Source organism: Bidens hawaiensis, unplaced genomic scaffold, assembly GCF_021521415.1.
Source record: "Bidens hawaiensis isolate Kalapana, Puna unplaced genomic scaffold, B.hawaiensis_p1.1 tig00026617_1, whole genome shotgun sequence".
NCBI lineage: Eukaryota > Viridiplantae > Streptophyta > Magnoliopsida > Asterales > Asteraceae > Bidens > Bidens hawaiensis.
In genome coordinates, this window is record NW_027494281.1 from 126,103 (window position 1) to 149,273 (window position 23,171).

Consider the following 23,171-nt stretch of genomic DNA (forward strand, 5'->3'; position numbering starts at 1 on the left):
GAGAATGCTCTAACCCAGTTTACAACATGCACCCTTAACTAATAGTCTAATACTAAATGATATTTTACTTTCTCAATCTTTTTCATCATGATCTTTTGACTAGCTTGTATGGTTTTAGTTCATATGCAGGTTGGTCCACAACCTGGCTGGCTCCTTGTATTAATTTAACCTCTCTACTCTTGTCACAGGAGCCGTCCAAAGTATCCACTTGCATATGAATCCAATTTTCTTTGTTATTGATGTTGACACCCTCCAGTTTCGAAAATGCAAAATTGATCTGGAATCTTCTTATTACATGCTATTGCATATCTTTAGAAATCCATGTATAAGCGTTTATAAACGCAAACGATTGTTAAACACGAATCTAGTTTTAAATAGAGAATCGAACGAACCGCTACCAGCTTATAATCAACTCTAATTATCACTCATATTATATCTTGACAACACTATACACTAGTGCATTATAATGTTTTAAATGGTTCTATATTGTAAATTGATTTTATAATGCCGGATCCAAGATTTTTTTTTCATTGAGGAGGGTGACCGGAGTGCTTAACTAAAACTTTATGGTGCCCCATACTTTAAGTGTAGGTCCGCCAACATCTATACATGTTATCATCGATAACTTCTAGTTTAGTCATCTGGAAGTTCAAGTTTGTATTACTCATAGTTATTTGTATCTTCTTTCACTGTCATCTTGAAGTTTAATTTACACGGATCAACAATTATCATCTGGAAATTCTACTAGTGTGTTTTTAGGGATCAACAATGAAAGAAGATCCGGATGACAATAAACCAGCCAAGGATCTGCCCATTTTTTAGATCTTGCTATCAGGGGCACTGCCTTCAGACCCCCGTAGAATCCCCATGCTTTGGGACTTCGCTCCCAAGAACCATCATAAACTCAAGCAAGTGTTCTCCCCACGCCTCATGACTTGTTTGATGATATTATGATTCACATTGGTCAAACAAATCAACTTATTACACTAAAATATCTATCAAAATATGATACTGACAATTAGGTATCTTCAACAAAAACGTAACCATCATCAAACATACCCCTAATCTCTCAATATCGTTACGTTATATCAATGATATCATCGATGATGCAAAACGAAAACCACTGACATGGAATCTGGTATGCATTTAACAACTTGATGGATGTTTTTCCATCACAAGTAACTCAATTAAAGATGTGTAAACTTTCATGGGAAATTAATAATTTGATTTCATGGTTATCTAAACTGACTAAACGACAACCAACTATTTACCGCTCCAGTGCCAAAGCAGAGTATCGAGGTGTGGCTGTGATGGCCAAAACTACATGGTTATGATATATACCTTTTATTTGAGATACATATGCTATTGCAAAAGGCCACTATCGTCTCCTGTAACGTTATCTCAGCTATACCTATCATAAAATTAGGTTCAACATCAATGCACAAAGCACATGGAGACTGATATACACTATGTACGGGAGAAAGTTCGTCTCGGGCATGCTCATATTCTACACACCCCGTTCGTCTATCAATATTCTGATATTATCATGAAAGGATTGCCACAACAACTATATCAAGAGTTTCGATCCAGTTTGAGTGTCCAACAGACTCCCGCTCAAACTGCGTGGGAATATTAGATGATAGCATTATCTTTAGTAAATATTTTTATCTCATTGTATCCTTTCCATGTTTATCACTTTGTAAAATGTCCCTATATATATAGAAGGTAATAGGTATGGGGTTATAGTAATAATCAAACAATTATATGAACTATAACACTTCTAAATTAAACTAGAGATGGTAAAGAGGGTGTTTAGGATTATAAGTGGTGCTTGGGAAGAATTGGAATATCCAGTCCGGATAAACCACAGCTCAAAACTGATTAATTAGTTTTGATTATAAAATGAGACAACTCAATTTGCTTAAGCAATCCAAACACGCACCCTCTTAGTGAAAACAACTGAACGTCTGAACGTAATCGAACGCTCAAGAAACATGTAGGTTTGCCGATTACAAACGTTAGTTTGTGATTAGACACCATCATTCTAAGATGGATGCATTTTCAAGTCACATGTAACATATTTGTTAGTTCATAAATCATAACTCAGATATGTAATGATATGGTATGATAGTTATATTATGTGAAAAAAATCAATAAATACCTTTTATCTAGCTAATGACCCTTCATAATTAATGTTGTACTGCAAGTGGTCCATGGACCAAACCCATGGGTTGGCTAGGAACAGGAAACTACTGGTCCAAAAAACGTTTGGAAGGTACAACAGTAACACCAACACTAGAATTTTCTGGTGACAAGGACATTGATAAAGAAATTTACCAATTTACTTGTAAAAGTTGTAATTAGTATTCAAAGATACACATATGATCACCGGTAGCGGATCCAGAAATTATGTTCAGTGGGAGTAAAACGTAATCGGTAAAATGGATCGGTTTTTACACTGTAGTCGAACTCATTACCATATATTTAATAAACAAAGTGGGGCTGAAACACGCTCTTTAGTACCTATCTTTCTTCTAGAAAGTCATGACCAATAATGAAGATTATCTAAATAAACAAAAACTAGATTCGTAGTAACTAGTAAGACAACCTTTAGTACCGGTCTTCTTTTATCACATTATCTTTTGGAGGGAAAGAATATAAAAGACTCCAGACGTGTGAAAGACATTGAATGGGAGCATATTGAATTAGGATCAATTATTATATGAAATTTACAAAGTAATTAACAAGTTGAGTGGGGGTCATTACCCCCTGCCATGCAAGTAAATCCGCCTATGATGATCACTGGAAATTTGTCATTATTTAGAAGACGTAACATCAGTAAGTCGATTCTGGTTCGGTGTACATTCTGCTGAACTAACACGAGTTGATAATAAGATTATTCACAAGATAGAGATAGATCGATCGACCACAATATGATCGAGCCTCTCCCGTCCTCCCTGTTTGGACGGTTTCATAGTCATGTTTGGCATAGTTCCATGAATTGTTTGGTAACGAAGAAAACGCACACCATGATTTGATGTAATATGGTAACATCCCATTAAGCATCGATATCAATGGCCCACAAATTCCCCTCACGGCAAGGAGATCGGCGTAATTATGACGGTGTAAGGAAAGGGGTACAAGTGTGAACAATCAGGATCGATGGAGATTACATGACATGGTTCTAGCTAGTGGTGGTGAGAATATTCATCTATTTGTTTTATTTCATTTTTTTCAATATAATAGGCTTGAAACATTATGGTTAGTGACAAAAAGGAAATTTTAATCACATACTTTAGAGCATGACAAACGTTTTGTGCTCACAAATATTTTAACTGATTTTAAAGTATCAACTTATCAACGATATGACGGTATTTACTATTTAGTACCATCAAATTATATCAACTTATAACATGAATGACTATATATATTTAATACGTTTTCAATACGAGACACCTATTTTTTTCTTATGTAAATGCATATATGATGATAGGCTGTTTTTTTACAGTTTTAGAAGAGATAAAAGAATAATGTGAAAAGAGCGAGAGAAGATGTACGTTCTTGTGCAAGAATATACAAAAGGGGTTTGAGAGGGGGAGGAGAGAGATAACATAGCGTTTTTTGAGTGTGAGATAGGCAAAGTCGTCTCATGTATCATGGGCATAAGCGCATAAGCTTACGTGCCACTTTTGTAGGTCTATTTTTAGAGTATCCACAACATAAAATGCCTACAAACTACCACAACATAAAATGCCCACAAACTACCACAACATGTGTCACATATAAAGGTGGTGTGAAAACTGTAGGTGACAACTAAACGAGTAAATAACAAAGAAACTAGAAAAGAAACACGAACGCCCTTGTGAGTAACTAGCTATATGCTCCCCTATCTATAATATATATAAACGAAACCATAAAAATCTTACGTGTAGCGATGTGGTCGCTCCCCCTTTTTTGTAGTCAATAGATTTGATTGATTTTTAAGTAAATGTTTATCATGCATTTGACCCGAATTCACGGGTATGGGTCTTATCAAACCCATATATTTCTTAAACGGGTTATACCATCTCATTAAATTAAAAATCAAGCTCACCAAATATTTGATATAAAAATCCTATAAAGTAGGGATATACTTAAAATTAATATATGATTTATTCAATATATATATATATATATATATTATTTATAATGTAAAAACCAATTTTATAGTAAAAAAATAAATGGGTCTTGGGTCTCATCAAACCCATATAGTTTTTAAACCATGTTATAATATCTCATTTATTTATGAAACAATTTATCATCAAAATATAAATATATTATTAACTTTCATACAATAAAAAAATAAAAGTTTAAAAAATAAATAAATATTATAAACAAATAATATAAAACAACCCCGTAATACAGGAGATTAAAACTAGTCAACCTATATACGCCAAGGAAACACTAAGTCAACAGAAGCACTTGTGAATACAATATACATTATGTGTTAGTAAAAATCCATAGGTTAAACTAATTAGTGTGGCTATAAAATACATCTTTATATGAACTTCACATAATAAAGGTCATTATGAAAATCACAGTCCACAGTCGTTTTTTTAACTAATTAATTTTACATACTTATTTTTTTATTGTAAAAAGCCTCAATTTTAAAATTCATTTTAGAAACCACCAAACCAACTTAAAGGATCAGACCAAGTTTTCTTTTTGTAAAAACAATACTTATGAAGAGATTAGTGGTATGTTCGGTTGAAAGCATTAGAGGATGCCATCACTTTCAAAATGTCTAGACCATTCCAGGTGGGTTCGACACTGGCCCCTATATATATAATATGCCATGCATCATCATTCTCTAACCACAAATAAAGATTGTAGCATAATATATATTCTTTTGCAGGTAAAGATCATCTTGTTTGCAGAACATTAATATTATGGTATGACTAATTATTCTTTTTGCCTTTTCATTACTACCACATTCTAGCTCTCATGATAATATTTTGATTTGTGATGGTTTTAATGTAGGATGAAGAATGCCAAATAAGCAAATCCAGCAGGTATGCCAGTTGGAGAAACAAACCAGCTATGGAAGGCCAACACGGTGGCATACGTGCTGCATCTTTTGTTTTAGGTAAGCAGGTTATCGTTAAAAGAGTCATCTTAATTAATTTTAGTATTAACGGACCTATTTATCAATACCATGCTAACCAACTGGATCAGGTGACGTTAACGAGGTTATGATTAGGATTATGCATATATATATTTAACTAATTTATTCTTTTAATTGTGTGAAACATATATATAGTTGTGGAGGTGTTGGAGAATTTGGCATATTTGGCGAATGCGAGCAACCTAGTGCTCTATTTATCGAAATTCATGCACTTTTCTCCATCAAGATGCTCAAACATTGTTAGCAATTTCATGGGCACAGCTTTCCTCCTTGCTCTCCTTGGTGGCTTCTTAGCTGATGCTTTCTTCACCACCTATTGCATTTATCTCATAAGTGCTACAATTGAACTCACGGTACGTAAGAACTTTTAACCGCGTATGTGTATATATATCTATATATATATATATATATATATATATATATATATATATATATATATATGTGTGTATAGACATATATATTCAGTTCCCTGGATAAAAGGCAACCAAGAAGTGGGAATACTACATCTTAAGATCATGGCTGAGCATGATAAATTAAAATCTAACAAAATCGATCGGTTTTGTTTAAATGTTTTGTTTTCGGATATGGCCGTCGCACATGTGTGGTCCAAGAAATAGAAATATTAAGTCAACAAGATTTATGGCCTAAGCACTTATTGAGTTATTGTCTCAAAATCTACTTGTCCATGCATTGTGGCCTAAGAAAACAAAATCACATATATAAAAAAAAACAAAATAGAAGAAAACTAAAAGTCAAAAGAAATAAAAATGCATCTATGTTGAATTAATAGATTAAGACTTTTTGTCACTGCAGGGTCTTGTAATACTCACACTGCAAGCCCACACGCGATCATTGAACCCCGAAAGCTGTTTATCAAGCAACAGGAATGATAAGTGCCAACAAGTTGGAGGCGGTAAAGAAGCGGTTTTGTTCATCGGATTATATCTGGTGGTGAAGAAACACTAATCGACCCCGGGCAGATTACGGATAACCTGGGAGTTAGATGTTTCCCACGAGGGGTTAGACCCGGCAAAGATGGTTCTTCTGATAACCTGCAAAACAGACACCGTGAGCTCGTCACTGAGAAGGGGGGGGGTTCCTCCTTGTGACCACCCTCCGGCGTGAGAATCAGACTAGATTGCTCTTGAATATAAATGTATATTAAGAGATTGCTAGAGCAGATATCAGGTATAATATGTAATACGAGATACTATATGATGATAAGATGATCATACCATTTGGGGTATTTATAGCCGAAGGTAGGTTTCCAAGAAGGTGTAGCCGGCTGAATAGTATTCCTGTTCCACCAACTGTGGCCTACGCACGTGCCATGCTGGTAGTTGGTGGGTAGGCAGCGGCTGACAGTGACCAGGCCTGCTGTGTACTATTCCTTTTCCACCAACTGCCGGCTATGCACGTGGTATGACAGGAGTTGGTGAGTAGGCAGCGGCTAATAGTGACATACAGTACAAGAGCATGCTGCTCGCCATACTGTTGTCAATGAGCTGTCGTATCTTTGGTCAGATCTTTTGCCCATACCTCGTCAGGTACAGTACAAAAGATCTTCCCGTATCGTACGGACTGGCTTATTTGGGCGCGAGTATTCCCCCTCCCGCCTTTGTGCGGGATTGTTCCCGGCTTTGCTCATCCCCTCAGGTGACTGCTGAGTTATTGAGAGCTAAGTGCCTTGTGCGTGTAGCCTTGCTGCGCGGGTGGCCTTCCCTGATGGCTTGTATCCGCAGCTGCGGGAACAGGCAGAGTACATTGGGAGGCATTTCCTGCGGGAACAGCTTGCGTACTGCGCGTAAGGACGTCACGTCTCTGAGCATGGTGGGTCCTGCGGATCCAGTTGGTTTCTGCGCAGACGTCTCTCTTCAAGGTGAGTCTTGCGGGTCCAACTGGGCTCTGCTGGGACCTACCTCTTCAAGTCCCCCCAGTCCAATGTTCTTCTCATGAATGTTTAATAAAGTGAGGTGAACTTTTGGACTTAAGCAAAGGGTTTTGAAAAGGGTTTAGTTTTAAGGTTTTCCATGGGGATTCTTCCCGCGGAAGTCCTTATGTCACTTGCAGAAATTCCCGACTTTCCTGCTTGATCTTTGGGTATGATGCGGGTAGGTCTGTAACCTCCTCGCAAGTCAGGAGCGTTGAGTCCCACTTGTGTGGATTCTCCCTGAGGTTTTGGTAGTTTTGAACATAGTGATCAATTATGTTAAAACCACCAATTCCATCCTGGAGCTTCAAACAATGTAGTTCTCGACGTTCCCGCTATGCGGGGATGTTATTCCCGTTTCCGCAAGCATTGCCCAGAAGATCCTTCTTGGTTTCAATTCCCTGCGGAGCGCTAGGTATGTGAAGGGTTTTGCCTTAACACTGTACCCGCGCTCGTCTTACGGTTACTTTACTTCCAAGGTATTCCTGGCGTCAATTCCCTGCGGGTGCTAAGTATGTGAAGGGTTTTGCCTTAACACTGTACCCGCACCCGTCTTATAGTTACTTGGTTGCCGAGGTATTCTTGGCTTCAATTCCCTGCAGGTGCTAAGTATGTGAAGGGTTTTGCCTTAACACTGTACCCGCACCTGTCTTACAGTTACTTGGTTGCCAAGGTAAGGGGTATTTTCCCGCTTACTTTTGAATCTTTTTGAATTTTTTGAAATTTGTAGAGTTGGTGAAAGGATAAGAACAGTCCAAAATGCTGAAACGTCGTGCGACGGTTTCTTCTGACTGTGTCAGGACGTGCAGGAAGTTATGGTGACGTGACAGTACATGGTCATTCCAGACGCTTTTTCAGGCGCGTGGGCGCGATTTTTCGGGCGCGTGGCCGCGAAATTAATGGTACGCGTCCTTTCAACAGCTGTTGCCAGCTTGTTTTTTGCCACGTGTCATAGTTTCATTGCACCTTCGATTTCTCTCTCTTCCGCATTAAATTCATCGCATTAATTGCGATTAGTATATAAAGGGGGAGAGGGTTCTTTGTAATCCACACTTTCACTTCTCTTCATCTTCAAAACGATTTCCGGCGAATACTCACCTTTTCAGTCGAGCATTCTCTTGAAATCGTTCTCTTCTTTCCTACCTGCAAGATGTCTTCTCGTGATCTTGAGGCTATAGCCCAGGAGGCTGGGGTGTACGCCGATGACAAGAGTACTGCTGGCGAGTGCCAGTGTGCTCTGCCTGTCGATCTATATCAGTACATCGTCAGGAAGTTCATGCTCGAGCCTCTCGCGCCTGAGTTTCCTGAACCCCATCAGACGGTGTATGATGCCCCCAGAGGCAAGATCGGGGTATATGCTGCATTCTTTGTCTATGGGAATCTTAGGTTCCCGTTGACAAAGTTTGTGTACCGTGTCCTAGAGAGGCACGGTGTACACCTGACCGAGGTGCACCCGATGGCGATCGCGAAGATTCGCCACTTCGAGTGGGTGTGCCGGATTCTGGGCATTGAGCCCTTCGTCGACCGCCTGATGACCTTCTACTCTTGGAGGTGCATCCAGGGGTGGTATACCCTGATAACCCGGATCAAGGGTTTGAAGATTTGCGCAACCGAGCGCAGTCTTCGCTCATGGAAGCGGGAGTTCTTTTTTATCTCCGCTCGCGCCATCCCCCTTGCCATGAAGTTCAAGAATGGGCAAGCACTCCCCAGCCTTCACGCCTCCAACTACCAGGAGGCGGAATGGTTCTCGAAGATATCCCGATTCCAATCTCCGGTTTACCGCTTTGCGGAGTCCGGGATGGTGATGCTCGGGATGAGCCGGGTGTGGAAGGATGCGGAGGCGCAAAAGATCCCGATCGTCCTCGAATACGGTTTGAACTTTGTTCCTTACGGTATGCTCTGTTTACTTTGTTTGTATAGGTTTGTCTTCTAACTGTTTTTCTTTTATTTCAGAGGAGAACGACTTGCAGTCGCTCGTGTATCCGCGGGAGGCTGACAGTCCCGCTCGGATGGGTACTCGCGCTCTAGATGAGAACGAGTTGCCCATCCTAGAACAGACGGCGGATCGGTTCGTGGAGGTCTACCCGCCAGGCCACGAGATCCTGAGCGCCAGGCGGCCAGGTAAGGCGTTATTCAACCCTCGACCCCTCAATGCTGAAACCTCTGCTGGAATTCCTCTAATCTTGTGTTCTGATGAGGAATCCGCAGATGGTCCTCCGTTGGTGCGGAAGAAGAAGGCTGCCGGCGGGAAGGGAAAGGCGAAGGCCTCCACTGCCGATCCGGTGCCTCGGTCTGATTCAGAGACCGAGAGCGAGGAGGTGGCGGGGAACCCGGGTGGTGATAGGACCACTGCTCCGGAGGCTGCGACTGTCACCTCCGGAGAGCCCAGGACGACGGTGAGCGGCATAAAGAGGCCGGCTCCATCGGGTTCGTCCCCGCCTGTCCGCACTTTTAGGCTCAAGAAAACCCGTAAGTACAAACTTCCTTTTTTAACTTCGTAGCTTTCCATTATTAATACTTATCTTCTTTGTGCAGGCGTGGATGTTGACGCATTCCAGGGTGGAGCGGGGAGGAGTACCTCCGGACCCATGACGGTAGGCTTGGTCAGCCTACCTGAGGCGACGACCCAGGCGGCTGCGCCTGCGCCTGCTTCCGCTGGTTCAGTTGCTCACTCCGTTGAGCCAACTGTTCCAGCTGTGATGACATCACCGCCGGCTGTCAGTGCCATATTTACCGCATCTTTCACTGAGCCGGCGGTTATTTTTTCTGCGCATTCCGCAGCGGCGACCACGGTTGTGAGTTCACCTCCGGTGAGTTCACCTCCGTTGGTTTCTACCGCGGCGGCCTCCATGCCTCCGACGTCGGCAGCTACAGCCGATCCTTCAGGTATGCTTGGGGCTTATCGCCAACCTCTGCCTCCTTCCCATCTGCCTGACCTCTTGGATGGATTTCCCTTGGGTTCAGGTGATGGGTTTGGCGGCTATCGGCCTGTTGTTGACCCTACAGGTGCGTAGGGTTCTTTTGGCCTTTTTTTTTTTTATATATCATCTTTTCCTAACTGCTTTTTGTTTTTTGCAGTGTCGGATTCCAATGAAGTGTATGTTCCACGATGGAACATCCGCCGAGGAACAACCCTTCGCACACCTGTGGAGTGCGTGGAGTGGGCTCGTCACGCAGCTCCCAGTGGTGCGTTGGGGGAAGCCATGGCTAGCTACCAGGAGGGTAGGCTAACCAATGAGCTTCGGGTTCTCCTGGCCCGGATACAGCCGCGCGTCGAGCTGCTTTGTCGTGAAAACGACAAGTTAAAAGCAGCTCGCCTCCAAGAAGTAGCTCAGGCGCGGGCTGTCCGGGAGGAGAATAGGAGGCTTACCGCAGTGGCTGCGGAAAAGGAGAAGGCCTTCAAGGCCCTCGAGGTTGAAGTTCAGGCCCGGCTCGAGGCCCGTTCCAAGGCTGCCCAAGCTGTTAACGAACAGCTTCGGCTGGCTAAGGAAACTGCACGGAACGCAACCGAGAGGGCCACCAAGGCTGAAGCTGTTGCTGAGCCTCTACGCGTGGAGAATGAGGAGCTTAAAGCCAAATTAGAGGCTCTCCAGCAGGCTCATGATGCCTTGGCGATGGAAGACGCCAAAAAGCTCCAAGAGATCTTGGACCAGAGGGGGGTGCTTGACCACACTGAGCGGAAGCTAAAGGGCGTCGAAGAGGCTGCAGCTAAAGAAGTGTTGCTTGCCAACCTCAACAAAAGTGAAGCCGAACGCGCCCGTAACGAAGCTCAAGCTGCCCTCCAGGAGGCTCTGGTTGCCAAGGAATGGCTTCTTCGAGAAGCGTTGTCTCAGGTATGTTTAGCTTCATAATGTCTTCACGCTTTTCTTTGTAAATAGAAAAGGTTTTGATACTTGTACATTTTTTTTTTGTAGGTTGTGCATCGAGTCTTCACGGACACATCATACGACGATGCCATGAGCGCAGCCCTCAACGCTTCTCATGAGGATGGGGAAAAGGCCGGCTTCCTGCTTGGTCTAGGGTTCGTTGAGAAAGACATCCCGCCTTCCAACTTCCCTTTATTTGATGTGGATACTGAAGCTGTATACGACCAAGCAGTGAATCAGTATGCCGCCTTCCCGCATCCGGTGGTGGAGAAGGTGAACGAAGCTGCTGCTGCTGATGATGGGCTAGCTATCCTTAAAGCTTTCCTTGAACCGCCACGCTCTACTGATGGTGCTGGTCCATGTAGAAGTGGCCCTGAAGCTTGATCCTGAAGATCCCTTCCCACTGTTAGGATAGGTTTAGCTTGTATAGATTTATATTCTTGTAGGCGGGTAGTTACCCGGCCATTCTTGTAATGAATATTATGAAATATAAATCTTTGTGCGGGTAAGACCGCTATTTTCACTGGATTACTTGCTTTATAAACGTTATATGACTTGCATACTTAAGTTTAAATTAGCAATTTTCCAAGTGTTTAGAATAAGTTAACCTTTGAACGTGGTAGATAATAGGTTGAAGTTTTGCTTCCTCTTTCGTGATTGTGCGGGTAGGACCGTCACTTGCACTTAGTAGGATGGCTAAACTTTACCTATATCTGACCTGCGTGGAGGTTTTCCTCATCTTTTTAGAAATTTCTAAGTGTTTAGGATAAGTTAACCTTTGAACGTGGTAGATAATAGGTTGAAGTTTTGCTTCCTCTTTCGTTATTGTGCGGGTAGGACCGTCACTTGCACTTAGTAGGATGGCTAAACTTTACCTACATCTGACCTGCGTGGAGGTTTTCCTCATCCTTCTGTTAGAAATTTTCTAAAGTATTTTGAATAAGTTAACCGTTCGACGCGCGGTTGTCAATAGGTTCGGTTTCCTCTCATGATTTGTGCGGTTAGGACCGGCACTTTCATTTAGTTGGATGACCAAAGTTTACCTATGACTGACCTGCGTGAAGGTTTGCCGTTTTTTGGGTTTATGCGGGTTTTGCCGCCTTCCCCACGCAACGACTTTCCACGTAATTATGCGGTGAAAACCGGCATATCAGTGTTGAATAAATTAACCGTTCGACGCGCGGTTGTTAATAGGTTAGTGTTCAGTTTCCTCTATCATGATTCATGCGGATAGACCGGCACTTTCATTTAGTGGGATGACTGAACTTTACCTTTAACTGACCTGCGTGAAGGTTTGCCGTTTTTTGGGTTTATGCGGGTTTTGCCGCCTTCCCCACGCAACGACTTTCCACGTAATTATGCGGTGAAAACCGGCATATCCGTGTTGAATAAATTAACCGTTCGACGCGCGGTTGTTAATAGGTTAGTGTTCAGTTTCCTCTCATGATTCATGCGGATAGACCGGCACTTTCATTTAGTGGGATGACTGAACTTTACCTTTAACTGACCTGCGTGAAGGTTTGCCGTTTTTTGGGTTTATGCGGGTTTTGCCGCCTTCCCCACGCAACGACTTTCACACTTATGTATGCGGTGAAAACCGGCATTAGTGTTGAAAGTTCATTAAAGTATAAATGTAAAATCATCAGCGTCGATGTTCTAAGGAGAATCATTTCCATTAGAAGTGGCTCTGGGCCTTTTCTTTACAAATTTGTAATTGATCTACATGCAAACTGTGTAATTGAGCTCCCTTCCATGTTGTTGGGATGGGAGTGCCATCGAGCCGATATGCACCTGGTTCGGGATCTCGTTGTTTACGCGGTATGTAGTCTCCAACATTGAAGCTGTAATTTTATTCGTGTTTTCCCCAACTGGGGTTCTACACGCATCAGCCTACTCGGCGTTCATTGCGCCACGAGGTGCGCGAGCGTCCCATCTCTGACAAATGCTTCGACCATGTCCTTTACGTCTGTGCATTCTTCAGTGTTGTGGCCTTTTGTCCTGTGAAAGTCACAGTATTTGCTCCGATCAGCATTGTGACGATGTCGGATTATTGGAGCCTTTGGCCATGGGAGCTTCTCAGTGGCGAATATCTCGGTGACGCTTTTGGTGAGTGGCGTCCATCTGGAGTTCTGGTTCGACTGTACGTTATCCCTTCCGCCTAACCGATGTTGCAAGCCGGATGAGGTGTCAAAGTTTACCCTTGACTGCCAAATGCCTAGCTTCCGCTTTTTGTTTAATCGGGCGGTAAGGACGTTGTCTTCTCTTGTTTTCTGGGTGTAGAGGTTTGTGCTCTGGGGGAGATCTCTACCCAGTTGCTTCTCCGTTTCCGCAAAGCGTTTAGCTGCTGTCATGATGGCATCCCATGTGGATGGCATGCCATCTTTACCCGTTAAGGTGCGGATGAGCTCTGGGTCGTTCGCGCCCTGGATGAAAGCAGCGCGAACAAGATCTTCGCTAATATTACCCAAACTTAGCTTCTTTGAGTTGAAGCGAGTGATGAAGTCTGGCAAAGATTCATCTTCCTCTCGAATGCATTTGAGGATTGTCCATTGCTCTTCGGTATACTTTCTTTGTTGGCTGAAGTGTTGGCTAAATTTTTGCTGGAAGTCTTCCCAACCGTAGATGTGGTGGACCGGTAGACGATCGAACCACGCTCTAGCTGGCCCAACAAGCGTCATTTGAAACATGTAACACCACGTAGGTTCCGTCCAACTACTGACGGTTGCCCCCGCTATGAACCTGTTCAAATGATCGTCTGGATCAGATATACCATCGTAAGTGCCGATGTTGGACATCTGTTTGGCACTTTTCGGGACGATTGCTTCCGCAATGTCCTTTGCAAATTTGGACGTTCCCGCCTTTGCAGCATTTGGTGTAAATGCTTTCGAGAAGTCACGTGGATTTCCACCTGTGTTTTTTGGTTTGAAGGTTTCTTCAAAACGCCTTCTCGGTTCGGAGTCCGTTTCCTTACGCTTCCCTTTCGTCCTATGACGAGGGTTTGCGTCACTATCGGATTCCTCCGAATCATCGTCAAAGTATACAAATTCATCAGCATGTTGGAGTAAACGTAAGCGTTCATCCAACTCAGCTTGGAATTCTTTTTGACGTGCTTCCGCCCACGCTTTAATTTCATCGAGTGTTTGGCGAGGGAGCCTCGTTCGTTCTCTCTCTAACCGGGTATCGGTGAATCCCAGTGAGCGATTATTTACTGCACTTGACCCAGCTTGGGTAACTGGGGTAGTATTCGTAAAATTTACTGCACTTGCCCCGGCTTGGATAACCGGGGTAGTGTTCGTAAAAACTGTGTAGTCGCCGGCATTCCCCCCAGTAGCTGGGGTTGTGGTTACCGGGGTTTCTTTAACCATCTTTCCAGAAGTTTGAAAAAACTGAAAAGAAATGAAGTTCTAGCTTTTATGCACGGATGGCGCCAATGAAGAAACACTAATCGACCCCGGGCAGATTACGGATAACCTGGGGGTTAGATGTTTCCCACGAGGGGTTAGACCCGGCAAAGATGGTTCTTCTGATAACCTGCAAAACAGACACCGTGAGCTCGTCACTGAGAAGGGGGGGGGGGTTCCTCCTTGTGACCACCCTCCGGCGTGAGAATCAGACTAGATTGCTCTTGAATATAAATGTATATTAAGAGATTGCTAGAGCAGATATCAGGTATAATATGTAATACGAGATAGTATATGATGATAAGATGATCATACCATTTGGAGTATTTAAAGCCGAAGGTAGGTTTCCAAGAAGGTGTTGCCGGCTGAATAGTATTCCTGTTCCACCAACTGTGGCCTACGCACGTGCCATGCTGGTAGTTGGTGGGTAGGCAGCGGCTGACAGTGACCAGGCCTGCTGTGTACTATTCCTTTTCCACCAACTGCCGGCTATGCACGTGGTATGACAGGAGTTGGTGAGTAGGCAGCGGCTAATAGTGACATACAGTACAAGAGCATGCTGCGCGCCATACTGTTGTCAATGAGCTGTCGTATCTTTGGTCAGATCTTTTGCCCATACCTCGTCAGGTACAGTACAAAAGATCTTCCCGTATCGTACGGACTGGCTTATTTGGGCGCGAGTATTCCCCCTCCCGCCTTTGTGCGGGATTGTTCCCGGCTTTGCTCATCCCCTCAGGTGACTGCTGAGTTATTGAGAGCTAAGTGCCTTGTGCGTGTAGCCTTGCTGCGCGGGTGGCCTTCCCTGATGGCTTGTATCTGCAGCTGCGGGAACAGGCAGAGTACTTCACCATTGGGAGGCATTTCATGCGGGAACAGCTTGCGTACTGCGCGTAAGGACGTCACGTCTCTGAGCATGGTGGGTCCTGCGGATCCAGTTGGTTTCTGCGCAGACGTCTCTCTTCAAGGTGAGTCTTGCGGGTCCAATTGGGCTCTGCTGGGACCTACCTCTTCAGGTGGCATTAGGTGTTGGTGGAATAAAAGGTTCCCTTCCACCTCATGGAGCTGAACAGTTTGATGAAGAAACAGCTCAAGGAAGAAAACAAAGATCATCCTTTTTTAATTATTATGTATTCTGCCTTGCTTGTGGTGCACTTATTGCAGTGACATTTGGAGTGTGGATTGAGGATAATAAAGGATGGCAGTGGGGCTTTGGTGTTTCCACCATGGCTATTCTCATCTCTATCCCTATATTTCTACTTGGTTCCACTTTCTATAGGATCAAACTTCCTACAGGAAGCCCTATTACAACCATTTGTAAGGTACCATTTTCATATATTTTTGTACAACTATTTTTCACATGTCGTGTCACAAAAACGTCGCGACACGTTAGCTGGTCAGGTTATATTTATATAATCAGATCACATGCATCTCCTAAAATCAAACCTTTTTAAAGTCGGTTACCTTAAATTGATAACAGAAACTAAAAGAATTAGTGAATAATATTTTTTGTGTATTGAATAACTGAAATTAACTAGATCTCTTTATATATATAAAGAGAATACGATAACAACCATACCTCTATCTTAAGAGATAGAGATGTTGCTTCCAGTGAAACCCCGACTCTAGAAGTTAAAAATTCAAAAAGAATAATACTCGTAATAGATATCCTAGTTTTTAAGCTAAAGATGGAATATCGCTAAGAAATGCTATTGAATAAATGAAAACTTACGATGGAAAAGTTAACGAAATAGTGATGACGATAAAAACAGTAATCCCTTACAAACATAGGGTTTGGATCAAATACAAATGAATTTAACGTGCTAAACGTGAGAATCAAGTAGAGTAATTATATATATATATATATATATATTCAAGAAAATATTGATCCTTTTATATATAACACAAACCGAACTACATCGGGATAATAGGTAAGCGAGCAACAAGCTGCGCCGCTATCCCCTTTTGAATCGCAAAGCCTATTCTACTAAATATAAATTCTTGGTTCCTCGGGCTCTGCGAGTCACTGTGGACCACCTTCTGCACCCGCTCCAAGAAGCGAACCGCCTCGGGAGCTAGGGATCCAAAAGTGTCGAAGACAAATGGAATGAACACGTGCTGATTCTCCAAACACGATGTCTCATGCTTAGCAACCTTCCTAGACTCCGCTCTCAAAACCGCCTGTCCCGGTACGAAGCCACTGTCTCTCAGCCCCACCAACGGGGACACCCCAGTGAGGTCAACACACGCATGCTTACCCCCTGCCCAGCCAAACACAAGAACATCCGCAGGACGCAGGGTAGATCTTCCCTCACGCGGATCAGTCAAAAAGTTAACAGGTGCCTCTTTCTTGGCTGAGATCTCGGCACGTCTAAGCACATCCCATAACACATCTCTAACCCAGTCATTACGATACTTGAATCCCGGCAATTCCTTACAGTGGAGGGCATGCTCACCGAATCTATCCAAACAAGCTTTTTTACAAATACGGCATAATTCATCTAGAGGGAAAAGGGGAATCATAAGCCGGTATTTAAGGATGGCTTTGTATTCAACTGCCGACATCCGTTGCCCAAGACCTTCAATGGGCACAACAGTCAAAAAATCCTGGGCATGAGCCCCCTTGAGACAAGCTAAAACTGCCTTTTGTCTCGGGGTCATATCGAATCGCTCCTCCAAATCATGTACGTGTTTACCATAAAGAGCACTCGCCAAGGTTTGTTGAGGTTTCTTGGTGGCAGTCTCCTTATCAGTAAAACCGTCTATATCAAGGTTCGGGAGAGTTGTTCCAATATTACCAAGTGCAAAAGAGTAGTCAGGATCTACCCCCGTAACACCAGCGTTTCGCAGGACGTGGTCCTGCAATTTCCACGACTGAGACCTGGAAGCCACAAATGCATATGCGGAGACATCCTCAGCCGAGAAAATTCCTAAGCCTCCGCAACGCATAGGGAAGGAAGCCAACCTCCACTAGAGGTCCCCAAAATGCGGTCCTCCACACACAACAATATCTTCAATTGCCCCCCGCAGGCCCGCATCAAAGATGGACACAGCCTCTTTGACATGTTCAGGTTGACAGGTCCGGAGCCCAAACACTAACTTAGCACCCCCCATGCATGAGCGTAACAAAAGGAGCTCACTTTGGGGGTCCCTCAGGTCCGGCAGGCGTTTCATAAGTTCAACCGCCCTCAAAGCTCTTTTAGTTGCCAAAGACCGAATAAACCCTACATCCCGACTAACCGCTCCCCCCAAGAGTTTAACTCCCATCGCAGGCCTGCTAATCTCTCCAGGGAATAAACCCGACACTTTCTTCGAATCATCACATGACGGCCAAAAAACCTCTGTTTTCGAATATTAAGCCTAAGCCCTAGAGACGCCCCCTCTGAGCGAAAAATGCCCAACACTCTAGCGACCTCCTCAGCCTTACCAATAATAGTGCCATCGTCTAAATACCAAGCATGGAAAGGCAAGGAACAGGTCCCCTGCACCCCAAGGATGAGCGGATGAAGGACCAACGCAAAAAGAAGAGGGCCAAGGGGGTCCCCTTGCTGCACCCCAGTAAAAGCCCCGATATGAGTATCCCCCACATATAAATGGGCGGGGCGGGCATATAAAAACTGGACCCATGGGAAGATGGATGGACATATGCAGCTAACTTCCCTGAGAAGGGTCGTCCGATCCACCTCGTTGAATGCGTTAGAAAAATCAACAGTGAGCATAGCCAGGGACCCGTCAGAATGAAACGCGCTCAAAAATCTGTTAGCACTATGCAATACCGCTTCTGCCCCATTAGGGATCCCAACCCCGAATTGGAAATCCCCTAGATAAGCAGCCACTTTTTTCCCTATTTTACGCATAGCGACTTTCGACACCAATCTTCTCCAAATGGCCCCCACTGCGATGGGTCTAATTCCATTGTCAGGCTTCAACAGGGGGGTCAACGGTGCCGAAGCAATGAACTCCGCTAGAACTTTTGGACAAAGCCCCCCAAGCCACAAGTTGACAACATCAATGATGGCCTTTAAGAGCCCAGAGGCGGTCAGAGACCCCTGGCCACAGAAAGCGTCTAAAATATGTTGGGCCCGTAAACCATCGCTCCCACAAGATGTACCTTTCGGGAAGGTTTTAATACATTCCAACACACAATCACCGTCCACCTGCAAGGCTGGTTCCGATGGCACGACGGAGGGCATGGTCGGGGGGTCCACCACAGGATGTTTATCAATCAATGCTCTCAAAGTATCCCCCCGGCAGGCGCGACCCCGGATGAACACAGGACTTTGATCGCCGCTGTGTAATGGTCGTCCGCTACCTTCTGGAGGAACTGCTTGATATTGCCCCTTCCCTCTTCTTTATGTTGGCAATCCCACATCACTGGAAGTTCAAGGAGCGGTAGCACCAACTCTTCTAAATCTGCCCCATCTTTCCAAACAGCCAAAGCCCGCATAATGGAGCTACATTGAAGCGATTTCCTGTTACCGGACCTTTGTTCTTGCCTAGTAGCCGGTTTGACAACACGTAACGTGCAACGAGGCAACAACAAAAGTTTAACCCAAACCTCAATAGACCTCGGGGCATCCACCACTTTACGGAGCCCCCCTGACAAAGCCTGGGCAAAAGCCATGCGACACGCGGGCGGATACTCTTGACAGTGGCAATAGGAATGGCGAGGACGCGCTCAAGGAGAGCGACATCTACCACAAACGTCTCAGACTGACCACTCCCAAGTTCCACCTGCGAATCGCGGGGTTGAGGGATCCCCACAATAAAATCAAAGTCGCCTCCTGCACGTGGGGTGCATTTAACAACTTCTTTTCCGTGCAGACAAGGCCTATTCAAGGCATGCAGGGCCATGCACTCCCCGCATAACCAGTTCTTAAGAAAGCGCAAGGTTTCGACAACGTCATTGTAGAGTTCCAAGTCCGAAGCAAGACGCTCCTTTAACTGATCTCTCCTTTCCTTTACATTGAAGTGATCCCACTGAAAATGCATGAGTAACCTAGAGTACCCCTTGTATCCCGGGATACCATCTTTGCAAACATGAAATTTTTTAAAGGGGCAACGCCAAATCCCCGTGCCCGAGCTAGGACCGGGCTCTCCACCACAGGCCCTCATAAATCACTTAAGAAATTAAAACTTTTTTTGTTTTTGGAAACAAAGGAAATTAAAATAAAATTTGATGTTGGCATTTAATCAAACACCTGGCGGGCATTACTAGCGAAACCTCCAAACTAATGTCATTCAAAACAAATCGCCTAGAAAATGAAATGCTAGAAGACCAAATAAGCAAAAACCGAGAATGGGTGATGACGGTGGCAAAATAAGGGTGGAGCAGTGAGGTGGAGATGGGGGGGGGGGGGGGTTAACGGCAGTGGCGGTGGTGGGTGAGAAGCGGAGACGGAAAGGGAGGGTTACGGTGGAGCTGTGAGGCGGAGATGGAGGTGGTGGGTTAGGGTGGTGGGAAATGGAGGTGGTGGCAGGAAGTTTTTCGGGATTATGCTTGCTCTCCTGAAGTCCAAAAAGTTTACCCGACAAGAATGCAACAATCTGAATTAGATAATTTGGATTTTGTAATATTACCTGAGATTAACGGCAACAAATGTGGATAGGATTCAACGGCGGCTGCGTCGACGGACGAGATAAATGGCGGGAAGCATCGACGGTGGACGATGGCGGCAAACCACCAATCATCACGTCAACCATTGGTACTACAAGTGTTTATTATTTGGTTGATTATGTTGCTCCTTTTATTTCTTTCTCTTTCTTGTTAAACATCACCACCACCTTTGCTGTCTCGAGTTGCCGTCTTCTCTTTGGCTACTGTTTCGACGCCGAATCCACCAAACATTTCCGTTTTGGTATCTCCACTTCTATCGTTAGGGCCATACAGTCTGAAGGTTTTTTCGGGCGGACATATATCTTCATTTTTTTAAGTAAGGTATAAATTGAACTCTATCATTTCGAACTGAAACTTGATTTCTCTGACGGAGACGCGTTTTTTTTGTAATTATATATACAAATAGAGTAATACATAATTACTCTATGATAATTACTCTACTTGTACATATAATTACTCTACTTGTACATATAATTACTCTACTTGATTCTCATGTTTAGCATGTTAATTTCATTTGTACGCTAACCTTCCCCTACAAACATAAATGACAATAACTATAACAGATAGATTATTAAACTCGGCTAACAGAAACTCAAGTGCAAATTTGTTTACACCAGGTACTTGCAGCAGCAATTTTGAACACATTTTCAAGTAAGGCAAGAACTGCTGTAGTTAGCACAAACTCATCATCCACATCGAACCAGGAAGAGAACCGCAAAGCAGACGAAAGCATATCACAAGAACTCGGTTTCCTGGACTGAGCAGTTACAAATGAGTCTACTTTTCTTAAGGTCAATATTAAACAAGTGGAAGAGGTTAAGGTTGTCCTCAAAATCTTCCCAGTGTTCATGTCAACCATAATGCTTAACTGCTGCCTTGCTCAACTCTCAACCTTTTCTGTCCAACAAGCCGCAACCATGAACACTAGAATCGGCTCGTTACGTGTCCCACCAGCTTCTCTTCCTGTATTCCCAGTCATTTTCATCATGATACTTGCACCAATGTATGACCATGTTATAATCCCATTTGCAAGAAAGATAACCAAAACAGAAATGGGTATAACCCATTTACAACGAATAGGAATCGGGTTGTTTCTATCCATCATGGCGATGACGGTTGCAGCTTTAGTTGAAATCAAACGAAAACAAGTCGCTCATCGGGAAAATCTAATGAACTCTACTGAACCACTTCCAATTACTTTCCTTTGGGTTTCTTTGCAATATTTGTTTCTTGGATCAGCTGATCTTTTTAGCTTAGCTGGCATGATGGACTTCTTTTTCACCGAGGCGCCATTTAGCATGAGATCATTGGCTACATCTCTTTCTTGGGCTTCATTAGCAATGGGTTACTATCTTAGCTCAGTGCTTGTGTCTATAGTGAACCATGTTACTGGGACTTTCCGTCACACGCCATGGCTCTATGGAAGTAACTTAAATCATTATCATCTTGAAAGATTTTACTGGCTAATGTGTGTACTTAGTGGTCTTAACTTCCTTGCTTATTTGATGTGGGCTAGATCCTATAAATATGGACCAAAAAGCACCAATGGTTCAAATGATACACAAATGCTTTGCAAGTCAACAGAAGTTTGATATTCTTAGGCAGTAATTGTATTGTATGTGTTTGTATGTTAGTGAGATATGTAACTTATTCAGGTATTTTCTATTTTGCAATTAGTGATCATGTATGTTCCTTTGTATACTTAGAGTGAAGCCAATTAATATTGTTGCAAACATTTATCATGATTTATTATTGATACGGTGTTGTTAATACTATAGATTTAAACAAATTCATCGAACTTTCTTTTCAAGTCCCGATTGATAAACAAACACGAACGACTAACTTTCGTTTATATTAATCAGAAAATATAACTCAAAAAATTGATTATAACTCTCAAACTCTAACTCGGTTTGACCCTTGATGAACCCTAACTCGGTTGTATCTCATGTTCTCTAGATGAACCTTAACTAGGTTGTTTTATAATGTCTAACCATAACTTGGTTTATATAAACTAACCCTAGCTTGCTACTCAAAACATTACCTGTTCTAATAACAAAAAAAATTAGGAAACATGTTGTAATTAGAAAAACGTAACAAACTATGACATAATTGTCAATATTGGTCCTCAAGTTCACCAATTTCTGTCTTGGAGTCCGAAATTATGTCCAACATCTTTTACATAAAAAATTCTAAATTTTCATAGGTATTGTCAAATCTCGAAATTCAGAATTGATAACTACTAACTGAAGTTACATAATTAAGTAAACATGTAAAGTAATGTGTTCAGTGATTTGCGCATTTTTATAACTAAAACGGAATAATAAAAAGTTAAAGAAGTCGGGGAAAAACTTGAGATTCGAAATTAGGCCTTCAGATGTTCGTTTGTCACATGATCCGACCTTATAAGATGTTCATGTCCATTGCTCTTAAGCCATGAAACTCCAAACAGAAAGAATCTGGAGCCAGTTTTATAAAGGATTCTTTTCATACTCATTTGCCTTTGTCCAATTCCTTCAAGTATAAATCTGTTGTGAGATCCATTCACATAGACACATACTTATCCAGAAAACTATCTTCACATAAAATAATAATGTCTAATCGAGTAAAATAAGTGGTTCCGAAATGGTAGGGTAAGCGAAAGCACTTGAAGCATATGATAATCTTTCAAAGTGTGATTATCTGCAAAGATGCATTTGAATTATTTCCAAAAAGGGAAAGAATAATTGGATAACTAAGAAGAATAAATTCCCAATTAAAGCAAAAAAGTATAAGCATCAATATCATATCCCACTAAACTACCATGCAATGAATCTTAGACAGCTTACATTAAATTGATTGATTCATGCCTAGAATATAATGACAGATAAAAAGTGTGGTGAATACTCAAAGGAGTCTAAAGAGTCATCATCAATCCACAGTTCCTCATATAAATGATTGAATTGGCATACAATAAGAATATGATTACTTTTCTAAAACAAATTCAGTTGATTTCTATGTGTGTGTGTGTGTGTGTATATATATATCCTAGATCGTAATATTGAGCGGACGAGTTAAGAATGCAGATCTTACAAGAAGTTACATATAACAACGGAAAGCAATCAAACGTACATTAACATTTAAGCAAAAGCATCTCCTTTTTAAATGATGAACTTCGTTTTTCAATCAACTACTTACGGTCTATGAATGGAAATCGGAA

The 23,171-nt window shown here is 42.9% G+C and overlaps 1 pseudogene across 1 annotated transcript; it reads left to right on the top strand.

The window, feature by feature from the left end:
- Positions 1-4,768: 4,768 nt before the first annotated feature.
- Positions 4,769-21,619, top strand: LOC143573727 (protein NRT1/ PTR FAMILY 4.6-like; annotated as a pseudogene). The gene is made up of 6 exons (XR_013142481.1): positions 4,769-4,931; positions 5,020-5,125; positions 5,300-5,517; positions 5,978-6,112; positions 15,375-15,680; positions 20,593-21,619. The product of XR_013142481.1 is annotated as a protein NRT1/ PTR FAMILY 4.6-like (transcript).
- Positions 21,620-23,171: the final 1,552 nt, after the last annotated feature.